This window comes from Peromyscus californicus, unplaced genomic scaffold, assembly GCF_007827085.1.
Source record: "Peromyscus californicus insignis strain IS unplaced genomic scaffold, ASM782708v3 Scaffold_13__1_contigs__length_99412109, whole genome shotgun sequence".
NCBI lineage: Eukaryota > Metazoa > Chordata > Mammalia > Rodentia > Cricetidae > Peromyscus > Peromyscus californicus.
Genome location: NW_026294424.1, coordinates 19,317,001 through 19,331,833, shown reverse-complemented (window position 1 = coordinate 19,331,833; position 14,833 = coordinate 19,317,001).

Sequence of the window (14,833 nt, the reverse complement as noted above, 5' to 3'; positions counted from 1 at the left end):
TAGCTCCACTCTTGTAAGTAACCACATGCTTTACGGTCAACTTCAGGAAAATAATTGTCTTTTGGCTAAACAAGTATGTCAGAAATTGCACTCTTGATTTAGATCTCTTAATGATAAGAGACTGCTATCTCCAGAGATGAATTAGAACAGAACATTTCCAAGCCTTATGTTATTTCACGATTTGACAGAGCTTCCTGACAATTATAACTATTTGTAGTCATGGAGATAGGGAAAGTTGATAGGATTTTTTTCAAACAATTGGTCAAGTAGCTGTTCAACCTAGGGCCTGGTATTTAAACTCTTGACTCTGAACGCTAGAAATCAATTTCTCATGGAATACACTCTGCCCTGAGTGTACTTTTTCCTACATTATGGCTGGTATCTCAACAACTAAAGTAAAATGATGAATTGAAGCACACAATATTGCTATTATTTACTTGGCTTATCTCCTTTATACTGTTTAATCAGGAGAGCATCAAGGCATTAAAATTCACTGAAAAATGGATTTGGGTTTTCATTTCACTTGCTTATGAAATCTATTGTGGACTCATTTTTAATTTCACAAGGTGTCCCCAGTTCGGTAAACAACACTGTCATTTTGGGCCTAAAGCATTTAGTGATCAAAATGAGAATTTTAGCAATCAGATAAGATGAGGACTGCTATGAAACAATCATTTTTGTAAGATGAAAGCCATCAATATTACAGATATGCAATAATGTGGAAACATTCTGGGGAGACTTAAGTTGAAATTGGAGGACTGAGGAGCTTGGGAAATTCAGGGCACAGCCACTCTCCCTTTAGACTGGAAAGGAAATTGGAAGGAATTACAGAAAAAAAAAACTTCTTTTTGTGCAACCTTAAAACAGAAATTTCAAAACACATAAAAAATGTAGTGCTAGATGTGTTAACCAAAGAAGTAGCAGAAATGTATGGCCACTCCTAGCCAAGTTAATTTAGCAAAATAATTTCACAGAAATTAAAGAAATATATTCAAATTGTTTAAACATGGGAGACTCATTAAATCTATAAATTTAAAATAATACTATAAATGTGCAGAAAGGACTCTCCAGGACACAATCTCACCCAAATAAATCACGTACAACCCATGCACCATACTAACTACACAAAGTGGAAGCACATGTAAAACTAACTAAGTTTAAGAAATGAGACTCCAGGGAAGGTTTCAGGGCTACAGTGACTGAGGGATAACGTAAAAGACCTCTGAGTGCTGGTGCTATGCTGTGTCTTCACATGGGGGCAGGTTACATGGGTGTGTCCACTCAAGTACTATGAAAGGATCATGTAAAACCACTGTATTTAAAATGTTATGTCCTGACAAATGAACAGTAAATACTGTTTTTTCCCTTAAAATACTTTCTTCTAAACAAGACTTAAAGGAAAACTTAAGGTGTGCTGAAATAATGAATTTATTAGGATTGTTTTATATCTGATTATTAAAATAAATTTCAAAACCAAAGGTAAAAGCTGAAGAAAACTAAAATATAAGTAGACTATTAATTTACGGAACATATAATGAAAATGTAAATGCCTAAACATTTGCAAAAGCTATTGAACACTTACTGATACCACAAATCACCTCCATAAGATGTGGTCTCTTTAGCTTGCTTCAATCTTTCCTATTCTCTTCTTAGTCATTAATATGCCAGTTTTATTCATTTTTATGTCTTTTCATTTATCTTTCCGACAAATGTTCCCACTCAAATTTTTAATCTTGATTAAACTTCTTTCTTAAGAGTAAGTTAAAACATTACCTGTTTTGGTGAAGGAGCTATTGCTGTTGCCAGAGTAAGCTGGAAACGTCGATTCTCCTTACCACAGATCCATAAATATGTCAGTGTGGGGAGATTCTGGCTGTCTAACATGAGTCTCACGTGTTTCTGATGCTGTTATTCACATCACTGCTCAATGATTTTGTTTTCACAAGTCAAATGGAACTACAGAATAGTCTTTTTTTTAATTTCACTATATCAAAACAGAAATTTATAGAACTGTACCAAGTTCATGTGAGTTGTTCAGTAATTGTCATAATTTTTAACTTAGTTTTTCATGTTTCATAATTTGTACACTGTCAAACTTTCTGAGCTCTCTCATTCTGTCTTTGCATCCTGTAGGCCTCAGTTGGTTAAACTAGATGTGCTGCTCAGTGATTTGAATTGGTCACCTTAGGATTTAAGTTGAGTCCATTCACGTGGTAATTAGGTCATGGAACTACACCCTGCACATATGAGGTATATTGAAATATCAGCATATATTCAAGTTATTTTTGACATTTTTTAAATCAGATTTTCTAAATTCTCTCTGCATGTAATGTCAAACAAATGGACATTTTGCCCCTGTTCCTCAACATTTTGTAGGATAATCTGTCTGTTCAGGGAATAAATTTAAAGAGTGTAGTAATAATACAGTCCCTTTCAAGCACCCAGAAAATAAGTCCTAGAATTAGAAGCTACTGGGCCATGAGTTCAGACTCCATTGTAAACTCACATCTTTCCTTTAATTTCCCTTGTCTTGGTCCACATACTCAGTGATGGATATAAGCTTCACATATGTAGCAGTTTTGAGTGATGACAATAGGAAGCTGTGTAAAGTCAGATATATTCAATATAGTGAGAGAAATGTACTAGATCTTTCTCAGCAAAAGATGGTGGGGGTAAGGGATTGGTTGAAAGTCCATAAAATGAATTAGAAACAATGTAAAACTAAAAGTCAAACTGTAATAAACCATGGATGATACTGAATTTATAGACTAAACTTAATATAAGACATTAACCATAACAATGACCAGAGATGCAGAGTTATGCCACAAAACTAATGTTTGATTATAATATGCACACACACACACACACACACACACACACACACACACACACACACACACACACACGGCGGGGGTAGGGGAGTGTGTCTAATGCTATTCCTAGCAATAGTTAAAGAGAAAGTTCAAATATAGTGGTTCGAACAGGTGTCACCACAAAATCCATTGCCATTCAGAATTTTAGAGCTGCTTTTATTTGGAAATATTGTCTTGGTAATGTATTCATACTAACAATAGAGATAAGAGCCTCCTAGATTTATGTTGGCACAAACCCAACACTAGTCTTTGCCACAGATAGAGCATACAGACACACTGGGCAGAAAGTGATATGGAAACGAGGCAGAGAATGTAGTGATGCACCTTCAAGCCAGAGAATGCAAGGCCTGTAGCAACTCTGCAGAAATCAGGAGAGACAGACACTAGGCCATTTCTCCCTCAGAGCCTGGGAAGTAGAAGCATGGTGAGGGAAAAATGCAGCATGATAACAGCACTAACCCTGATGGCCAATTGGATCTTTTACGTTTGGCTTTCTGACCTGTGGTAGGATAAATTTCTTCTTCTCAAGTCACCATATATCTTCTCAAGTAGCAAGTTTCTAACTGTAGCCTCTGAAGAGGAAGAGCCCTAGCAAGGCAGATGTTAGGCCTGAGGCCAACTGAGGAGCTCTGCCAGGGAGGAGCTGGTGGACAGCAGCTAAGGGGTCACTGTTGCCACCAGTTCCTTTCTGTGGCTCTTCCCTGTTAAACACACTCTGAACTTTATTTTAGCCAGGAAAGTGTTCACTTTCACGCCCATCTTGTATTGATTTACGTTTTTATTCTGTGTTTTGTTTTACGTCTAGTCTTGAATTCTCCCTGTAGCTTCAGCTGGCTTTGAACTCACAGCTATCTGACCACCTCTGTGTTCCAAGTGCTGTAATTACAGGCAGGAATCCCAGGCATAGCTGACTTATCACTGAAAAGGATCACAATCAGCGTAACAAGGAGTGATGAAATAACTCTCACGTGGCATCAACAATCACTATATATTTCTATTCTACTGATGCCAATTGTGCTATTCAGTGATAGTGTTTCCTTATGTTAAGGATCAATTATGTTAACCAGTCCTTACTTATCACCCAGGCCTCAAAATTCCAAATCATCTGAGATAAATTCAATCAAAAGGTGACTAAGGGTACATGCTTGAGGAAGTCATGAAATATTCCACTACATAATTTTTTACAAATTGTTTCATAGCAAAATTGCAAACTAATGACTAAATTTCTTCTAGACAAATGACACATTATCATCTCATATTTGAGTTAACTAAAAAGGATTTCAGACAATTTGTGTTTCTGATGAGTTTGGCTGCAGTTGCAGTGCCTTAGATATCAGCGGCTATGTTTGCATGTGCCTTGAATGTTTTAATTTAATGAGAATTAAAAATTGAAATGGAGATATGCCAGCATTTTTCTCTGCTGTGCAAAGTGCGTTGTCTCTTCATTTGTAGCACAATGATATCTTGTGCACACTGTGAATGAGAGCTAAAGCACCATCATCCACTTATCTGGGATCGTTTATTTTGCCATGCAGCTGTCGGCAGCATCAATGAGGAGGTCTCAGGAGAATGTGGTGAGATGTGGTGCGTACATCTTCTCATTTGACATGATTTCAAAAAAACACTTGATTTGACTATTCACTAGGCGATGGTTATTATTTAAGGAGGCAGTTGATATTTGAGTGCATTAAAAGTATTTGATATTACAGTTGTAAAATCCAAAGTAAAAAACTACAGCTTCAGACTTACTTGACTGTTCGTTGAAGTGTAAAAACATTGGGTTTGGCTAACTTGGATGTGTGAATTTTTTTAATTTGGGAGTTCTTCATAGTTCAGCTTTAATTTAAAAAAAAAATAAAAAAATAACCTTTATCTCAGAGGTCGCATATTTGATATTCTCAAAAAGATAACTGCATTTGGCTTGCACTGAAAGGGAAGGGGATTCTACCAAGGAATCAGCCCTCAGCAAGTCAGAAAAACTGGAGAGGAGGCTTGGAGTTGGTGAACTCTTGACAGACAGACACACACACAGGAGACTTTTCTGGGCAAAGCTTAATTCTTCATTTTGTTTTTCTCTTTCTTCTGTTCCTGCTCTGTTCTGTCCTTCTACCCCATTGTTTTCCTGCTATTTCTTCCATGATGTTTTCCTTCTATCTATTTTATTTTTTTCTTATCCCTTTTATACCTCCTAAGGCAAAATATTTCTATGCAAGAAAAAAATGACCTCACAACCACAAGTTATATATTTTCCAGAAACTAATTAAAATCTTTACACAGGAAGAAATCACATTATTACATGTTTTTCTTAGAGACCCACAAGTGGTTAAACATTTTTCTTTGTATTAATTTTCCCACCATAACATATTCACCCCAAAGCAATGATTCTTTCATAATTGATTAATGAAGTGTGAGCAAGCAAGGTATTCTTCTCAGCCAGTTCTTTTACCTGCAGGCTGCATTTTCTGGTTACAAAAAGTGATCAATCATTTTATTACTTATTTAAAAAGGAAATCTTATAAAAAATTTAAAATCTTATTAAAAAATCTAAACTTACATATATATTATATATATATATAATATATATATATATCGTATCAGTCATTTATATTTTAAGTCGTCAGAGTGCATACCTAGTCATCAACAATATTTTATTAAACCATACCAGGAAGTTAAGGGCAAAAATGGGTACAAGAAATTAACCATCACCTTTAGTCACAAACCCATCTATAGCAAGAAAGTCATGTTAGGTAGTAATAACTGGCCTTTGTTCTTGTTCCTTGACCTCAGCAAGTCCCGTGATCAACTAACAAAAGTGTGCCTCTCTAAGTTTTAAATTGTTCCCCAAGATTTATTATATCAAGGCCATTACCAAAATTACCTTAACCTAATTTTACTGACAATCTACATCTCCAAATTCTTTCTCAGGTTGGTGCTTAGGTCGTTAATCTGCTCCAGCGCAATGCTTGGAAAAAGCCAATCACTATTATTGTAAGTACCAGTAACGTTGTCCAGTGAGGGGCTAGAACCCCCCTGGGAGTTTTCACACAACTCAGATCATGAGGGACGTGGTGACAGTGAAGGCGATAAACAGAGCTGTGCTCAGTAGCAGCATGGGGTCCTCCAGATGCTAGGCCTAGGGCTCTGCTCTCCAAGGGCCGCCTACAAAGATGCTGACAGCTGAGCCACTTTTCCTGAGCTGCAAAGCTGTTTGCTTCCCTCTCACTGTGGACATGATGCTATGAGGCAGGTATCATGAAGAGCCACTTTAAAAGCTGCTCACTACTTGATAAAGAAAAAAAATGAAAGTAGAAAATACAAATATTTAATGTATAACCACAAAATTAACACATGTCTAAGATCATGAGACATAGAAAAAATATTTAAATGTGAAAATTACAAAGAATAACCTAAGAAAAACTGAAAAAGGTAAAAAATGGAAACTACTAAAGGAAATGTAGAATTAAAATAAAAAGTAAAAGTAAAAGTCATTAGAATGAGAAAAAAATGTTGGTTAATTTGAGAATGGTTTAAAGAAGAGATTTTGTTAGTAAACGAAGTTGGGAAACTTGTACAATTGTTAGAATATAAAGACCTATTTATCCATATCCTTTATTTATAATAATAATTCTAAATAAACATATATAAACTAAAATTCTTAACTTTTAACAAACCTAAAATGAAACATAATTTCAGAATGAATAAGACTTAGTACATTTTGAGAAACGTGATCAACTAACTACATATATGAGGTATTTGCTATTGGCATTCTCATCTCCGAAAAGAAAAATCTATTCATGATGAAAACCAAGAAGGTGCTTTCCAAATAGTCCATATCTTAATAAGTTTAACCTGCAAAATGGCAAAAAAGAACTAACGTCCCCATTGCAGCTAGGCTGTGAAAAGCTCATATTCGCCCAGCCTCCTTTGTTGCTTAGTGGCCACAGTCCTGTGAGTAGAAGAGGGAGCCAGAAAGTATAAGCCTGGAAAGGTGATGTGAGGGTGGGAAATGAGAGGAAGGCTGCTGCTCTGGTCCTCACCTGAGCCCTGAAAATTTTTTTCCTAAAATTCTCTGATACATTGTTATATATTACTACAGTACCACCTGAGCCCCCCAGGCTGCTGTCTTAGAAATGTAGTCCCCCTCATGAAATCTGAGATTTTTTTTTCTCTAAAATCTATTAATCACTGATAAGAGCAAATATTAAGAAAAAAAGTGTATCTAGTAAAGATCTTTACATAAAATTCTCCTAGAAATCATAGCAAAATACTATAAACATGGATCAAGACTTCAATGGAATCAAAGGAACATATACAGACAACCAACAAACTCTTAAAGACATATGACTTGTTTAGTTGTCAAGGGAATGCAAATTAAACCCATGATTGCTGTCATTACATACAAGACAAAACCATAAAAACAAGTACAGTTAATGTGGTTTTCTTATGTGTGTATGTCTTTTTAAATCCAAAGAAAATATAATCAAAGGTCTTTTATTGACTCTGCTTCCATGAGTAGTAAAGGAAAAAGGAAAGGGAAGGAGAACTGACTTTGGTGTATACACAGAGCTACACAGAGAAATGCAGCCACTACTGCAGTTAGAAGCTGGCATCACTGGGTGGAAAGGGACAGATGAGGAGCAGGGCTTTTGTTAATATATACAGCCTCCTTCCCCTCAAAAATAAAACACAGTTTGGAAAGGCCAGAGTCATCAGGACTGGAGTTGTTTAGAGAGACTGATCTTGCAGGAAGAGGACAGCTTGAAATACCCAAGGGACCTTATTCCTCCAGGCAAAAGGCTCATGGTGGCTTACCAAGGCTTGACTTTACCAGGTACAGACATTCTCTTGCCAATTTTCTTGTAACACATGCTTGGTCCTTGTCAGCTTCACCTTGGTGGCTTCACTGAAGCTGGCATAGATAATTTTGCTCTCATAGGTGCACTCTCAGGGGCCCAGAAGTTGAACACCCAGTCCTATTTCTTGACTATGGAGGCAACATAGGTTGCTTCATAGAGAGAATACTTGTTGCAGTCCTTTTCTGAAAATATCCTTACAAAGATAGTATAGAAGTCATTACAGTTTGCACTGTATCAGTTACCAAGATCACACACCATCCTCCTAGATGATCTTCCTGCAAAAGAGGACTGCGCTTCTGCATTTCTTACTTCTTTAACTGATGACTTGTGAACATCCATGTTATTGAACACTAACGCTGAGATAGCCAAACCAGAGGCTGTGATTTCAAAATTGAAAGGGGGACAAGAGAGGTACAAAAGAACTGAGCTACCTTACCTGCTTCATGGATCAGACAACACAATTTCAATCCCACATGTTACCCAAAAAGTATGGCAATAAAAGTTCAATTATGGCAAGAACATAAAACTCACACTACTTTGACAAGTTATTTAAATATTTCTTTCATGATAAACATAAATTTACTATGTAGTCCTCAAACTCCATTTACAAGGAAAATGAAAGTAAATGCCCATGAAAACAAAACAAACAACAAAAATTTGCATGGAAATATACATGGGGCTTTATTTATGGTAGCCCTAAACTGGATGCACCTCAAGTGTCCTCAACTCAAGAGATATAATAATTTTGAGAGAATTAGCTTAAATATTAATACTTAAAAGTAGAAAGGAAAGAGCTAACATTTGCTTAAATAGATGAATTATCATAGATTCATCTAGAGCAAAAGCAGACAGGATGAAATGGTTACATACAGTTATTTCATTTTTCAGGGCATTTTATAATGTAATTTGTATCAGGAGACTGATCAATGGCAGCCTTAGAACAGAGGAAAATGACCAACAGTGGCTTTCAGAGCTCTCTCTGTGTAGGTATAAGATGGTGATAAAAATGCTCTGTGTATTTATGACAAATGGATTACAGGGATGTGGTGTCTTTCCCAAAGGCCACATTGCACAGCTAAAATCCATAATGATAAAGAAAAAAGAGAGATTAAAATGTGATAAGATAATCTAAATGTATAAAGCAGCTTCAACTGAAAGAGGCAAGAAATACCATACCAACTCAAGTATCTTTAAGAAAAATGTGCAGATGACTGTATTTATATCTCACCTTCAAACAGAAAGAACTACAGAATGGAAACTTTGTTATTTAAATGCCCTAAATATTTCCCCTCAGAAATGGAAGTTTGTGCAACAAGATTTTCCTCTTCTCTATTAGCAGTTATGATTTATTCGATGTCTATGTGTTTTAAGAAGCATAATGTTCAGCTGTGAGTCCTAAAAGATAATAATGGCTATGGAAATGCTCCCTGTTTGGAGAGGTGGGATTCTTGTTGTGATCAAAGCAGTAATTGTTTTTCCTTGTGATTTAGTGGGAAGACATTGGGAATTCAATGGTTGTTCAGCTGCCTTTGTTCTCATTTGCACAGAAGTCCCTTCTTTAATTTGAAATTAGATGATTCTAACAAGCAACATGTTGGAAACCCCTGGTTTCATTCATTTTCTCTAGTATTAACTGAAGAGGTAAGTTCTTGAAGGAAGTTGTTTTGACAGAACAGCCTGCAGGTACAGAGGAATAATAGCGATGTTTGTAGAGAGTTCCCCGGGAGATGAGGGAAGACTTAAGTATAAATTCCTAAAGGCTGTCCTATAGTTACTTTAAAATTTTTAATTTCTAGTGTATGCTTGAATGCTGTGTCCCGGAGCAGTTTTTCCCTATAAAGTTAAATCAGTGACAAGGCATTGAGCTAAAGGCTTTCTGTCTCTAAAGATAAACAATTCAGGAAATTCCCAGTTTAAATATGAGTTAGGAAAGAAGGCTCAAACTGTCTGTTTGAGGCTCCATATATGTATGAATACCCTATCTCCAAAGCATAACACTTTTTTCCTGCCCTCCCTACTCATTCTATCACCCCACTGCCAAAACAAACAAAGAAAAAAAATGAAGTGATGATGGAGTTGAAATTTGTAACCTGATGCAGAAAAGGATTACTGGCTAACAAGAGCTATCAAAGCAAGTGTCATTTGCTTGAATGCCCTTGGAGTCAGGGAAGTCACTGACTCGGCAAACAGAAGAGCAGTGCAGATTTGAAAGCAATCAATGAGGTCTGCCTGGAGAAGTTATTGCCTTAAATAGAAGCAGCCCATGGCCTGAGAATGTATATGTCCAGATCAACTTCCCCTAAAGCAGAACACACCCCATTTTTACAAGTTGTACTATTCCCCAAAGCCAGAGAGTTAAACATGATCATGACCTTCTCTAAATTTGCCTAACTAGGTCTGGCTCTGCTTAATGTAGCTCAGATATCACTTTGAATTGTCCTCTATTAGGAAGAAAACTTGACTGGTCAATTTGAATGCAAATTTCTTATTTCTTCTTCTTATTATTGTTATTGTTATTATTATTATTATTATTTATTTGTTTTGTTTTTCAAGACAGGGTTTCTCTATATGCAGTCTTGGCTGTTCTGGAACTCACTCTGTATACTAGGCTGGCCTTGAACTCAGAAATCCACCTGCCTCTGCTTCCTGAGTGCTGGAATTGAGGTTGCATACTTAAAAGTGGCCTTATCATATCCAGAATCATTCTAGAGCAACATTAGTGTTAGAGATCTGCTTCAATTTTCAATCAAAGTTACATTAAGCTAGAATTAATTTATCATTGTTGTTGTTTTTTAATCTATTCATACTACAGAATATAAAGGACAAGTTTTATCCATTTTGAAAATACCTTTAAGAATTTTCTCATCTTGATGTTTATTAAAGAAGAAAAGTAATCCTCCATGGGTTAAGTGAAAGCCAAAAAATGCTAACAATTTGTTTCTTTGAAAACAACAGAGTACAAGTCAGTTAAGTCATTCTAATCTAGAAGGACAGAGTGGAAGGACAAACCTTCCCAGTTAGGGTGACCAAAAGCACAGTGTAGATCGGGCATCATACATGAGTAAAAGGCCTATTGAGTTAAGTCTTTGTTAATCCACATAGATCAGATCCATGATAGTAGCCCAGGGATGGATTTCATTGGTGGAGTATTTATCTAGCATGCAAAATGTCCCCAGGTTTGACCCTTAGCAATGTAAAAATAAATAAAATTTACTATTAGTTAATTCTTCATAATTATGGAGGTTGGTTCATTCTGAAGGTGTTATTGGAGGTACAGAAGGCAGATTACGTTTCATTTTCGGAAAAGTACACATATGGTCTTGAACAAAGAGAAGAGAGTAATGCTGCTTCTGCGGCTACTGAGACGTAGATGCAGCTGGTAAAGCCACATGTGACTTTTCTGACAAGATGGCACCTTTATTAGCAAAATACTTCAAATGCAAGAGCATTTTCATAGTAATGATAAAGTAACCAAGAAATACAGTGGGTTTTATTGTTCTTTGTTCTTTTTTTGTTTTCTGTGGTACTGTATGTATATTTTCAAACCCTAAAAGTTTAAGGGGCCAATTAGTCAGAAGGAAAAGCCTCCCAATACTAAAATGCCTTAGGGTCCAATATTTAGACTTCTTATGACCTCAATGACTCTTCTAAGCACAGAAACAATTTATGAAGACACTGATTTATTGTTTATTTTAATTAACTAAAGTCTGCTTAAAAGCAAAACAACAATGCTGATTTAAAATTAATTATATCATTGTCAATGCTATTGTCTGGCATAAGCGAAAGTCTTTAAGACAAGGAGAACCTGGAAAAATATTCATATCTAATACAACAATGTAGTATTGAATTGGTAGCCATTGTTTCTTCATCTCTTTTTCTTTACTTCAATTTCAAATTCAGGAGGGTGAGGTAAACGGAAACATAATATATTGTATTAAAAAAAAACTATTTTCAATGAAAGAAAAATAGAAAAAAAGAAGTCTTTGTCAAAATGGTTGTCTTTTCTTGTCTAGATACTTTTCTGTTTCTTGAGATCCCATCTACTAACTTGATCTTAGTGCCTGTGTTACTAATGTTCTGTTCAGGAAGTCTTCTCCTGTGCCACTGAGTTCTAGGATGTTCCCCATTTCTCTTTTTTCAGGTTCAGGGTATCTGCTTTGAGATCTGAATTTTGTGTAGTTTTACATTGTTTGATGCTGACATCCAGTTTGACCAGCACTGTGTTGTTGAAGGTGCTGTCTTTTATTTAGTGTTCATCTGTGGCCTCTTTATCAGAAGTCAGGCGTCTATAGGTGTGTGGATGTGGTGAGATATTGTGTACCCCAATAAAGCTTGTCTAGGGATCAGAGGACAAAGCCAGCCACTATATTAAACAGAGAGGTCAGCAAGTGGTAGCACACTCCCTTAATCCTAGCATTCGGGAGGCAGAGATCCATCTGGATCTCTATGATTTCAAGGCCACACTGGGAACAGAGGCAGGCATGTGACACATGCCTTTAATCCCAGCACTAGAAAGGAAGAAGCTGGCAGGGCACACAAAGGTATATAAGGCATGAGTAAACAGGAAGTCTCTCTCTTGAGACTGAGGATTTCATAGAGGTAAGAACATGGCTGGCTTGTTCTGTGTCTCTAATCTTTCAGCTTTCACCCCAATATCTGGTTCCAGGTTTTTTTTTTTTTGGTTTTTCTTTTTTTTTTTTTTTTTTTTTTTTTTTTTGTTTTTCGAGATAGGGTTTCTCTGTGTAGCTTTGCGCCTTTCCTGGAACTCACTTGGTAGTCCAGGCTGGCCTCGAACTCACAGAGATCCGCCTGGCTCTGCCTCCCGAGTGCTGGGATTAAAGGCGTGCGCCACCACCGCCCGGCTTTTTTTTCGAGACAGGGTTTCTCTGTGTAGCTTTGTGCCTTTCCTGGAACTCACTTGGTAGCCCAGGCTGGCCTCGAACTCACAGCGATCCGCCTGGCTCTGCCTCCCGAGTGCTGGGATTAAAGGTGTGCGCCACCAACCGCCCGGCCGGTTTTTTTTTTTTTTTTATTATTAATAAGACCTGTTAGGATTCATGTTACATGTGGATTTGCATCTTGGTCTTTGACTAGATACCATTGATCAACCTGTCTGTTTTTGTGTCAACATCATGCTGTTTTTATTATAATAGCTCTGTAGTGCAGCTTGAAATTTGGGATGGTGATACCTAAAGCAGTCCTTTTACTATTCAGAATTGTTTTAGCTACTCTAGGTTTTTGTGTTTCCATATGAAACTTAAAATTGTTCTCTCAAGCTCTGGGAAGAATTGTGTTGCAATTTTGATGGGGTTTGCTTTGATTCTGTAGATTGCATTTGGTAGGATGGCCATTTTTACTATGTTAATCTTGCCAATCCATTAGCATGGGAGATCTTTCCATCTTCTGATACCACCTTCAATTTCTTTCTTCAAAGACTTGAAGTTTTTAATAATACAAATCTTTTACTTTACTTGGATTTGGCCTAAGATATTTTATATCATTTGTGGCTATTGCAAAAGGTACTGTGAAAGACCCTAACCCTTCAGGCTTACACCCCCCAAGCCCCAGGAGAATGAGGAACTAAAAAGCTAGTTCCAAGGGCAGACTGACTCAGCCATTACTCAACCACCCTTACCACAATGTATGGAGATTTCTGTTAAGATATGTTGCTCAGCTGTGACTAGGATAATTGCAAGTGTTCCAGGAAAGACCACTGTAACCTTTGTGTAACCTTCACTCCCGCCCTGATACTGCCCCCCTTGAGGTACCGGGAAAAATGTGCATATGGACGTGATTGTACCTACCCTGTGATTAGGCCATGATCTTGTGAAATTAGCCCCTAGACATGAACCAATTGGAACGAAATTACATGGGAATTGTAATCTTATGGCTTTGTGTGGTTTTTTTTTTTCTTTAAAAGTACCTATGTGGCTGCAGTAGGGGCAACTCTTGCTCTTGGGAGGAGAGGAGCCTGACTGTACAGCCGCATCAATAAACCTTTTGCTGTTTGTATCAACTGGACCAGAGTCTGGGTTCTTGGGGTGCCCACTCGAGAAGGTAGTAACCTGGGTCTGGGGTCTATCACTGTTTCCCTGATTATTTCTTTCCCAGTCCATTTGTCTTTTGTATATAGAAGGACTACTGACTTTTATGAGTTAATTTTGTATCTAACTACTTTGCTGAAAGTGTTTATCAGCTGCAGCTTCTTGCAGGCTGCAAGAATATATTATAGAGATTCAGCTGTGTATTACAGCTATGCTTTGACTGGCCAAGGGTCTTTCAAAAGGCAAGCCATTCATTATGGAATATTTGGTGTTATCCAGTTTTTAATATTTCAGCTGTCTTCTGCTATGAAATTCTTGTGTGCCCAAATACTATAGACCATTTTAACAAACAGCTAACCTTCAGAGACACTGTTCCACTAGGTGCTAATCCCCCCCCAGCCTAGGAGACAAGCAGGCTGTAAATGCATAGCTTTGATTCTTGTGCAAATGAAACTCAAACCATCCTCTTCCTTCATGCCTAGGGGTATGGCAGAGAGATTGACTGAGAACAATAGGGCTTTTTGCATAACCAGGTGTAGTAAGGACTGGAGTGGAATTCCACAGGCAGAGACAGAACTGCATGGCCAGAGAGAGGAGAGGAAGAGTGAAGGGTGAGGCATGAACAGAGGACACAGAATCATGTGTCCAGAGAGAAGAGAGGAAGACAGAGAAAGCAGATCTTCTATAGAGTTTATTAGGGCCATAGGTAAGGAGCCAGGAAGGCTATAGATGGAGGGCAAAGGAACAGAGGACGAAGATCAGGTCAAAAGCATAAAAGCTTACTAAAACTATGAGGACAAGAAAATTGGGCACAGAGAAGAGCAGAATGTAAAGACTGAGCTGAAACTGTGTAGATAGAATTGACTTAGAAGAATAAAGTGAATGGACTAAAGAACTCAGTGTGCTTAGATTCATTTGATATCCCTTAAATTAATATCCTTATCCACTTATAACATCTGTTCTGGACCCTAATAGAAATCTCCTCAAGGTAGGCACTTGTGGGGAATTCGTTAGTAGCTCTTTTCTGGTGGAGTTTTTTGAGCCACTTATATATACTATC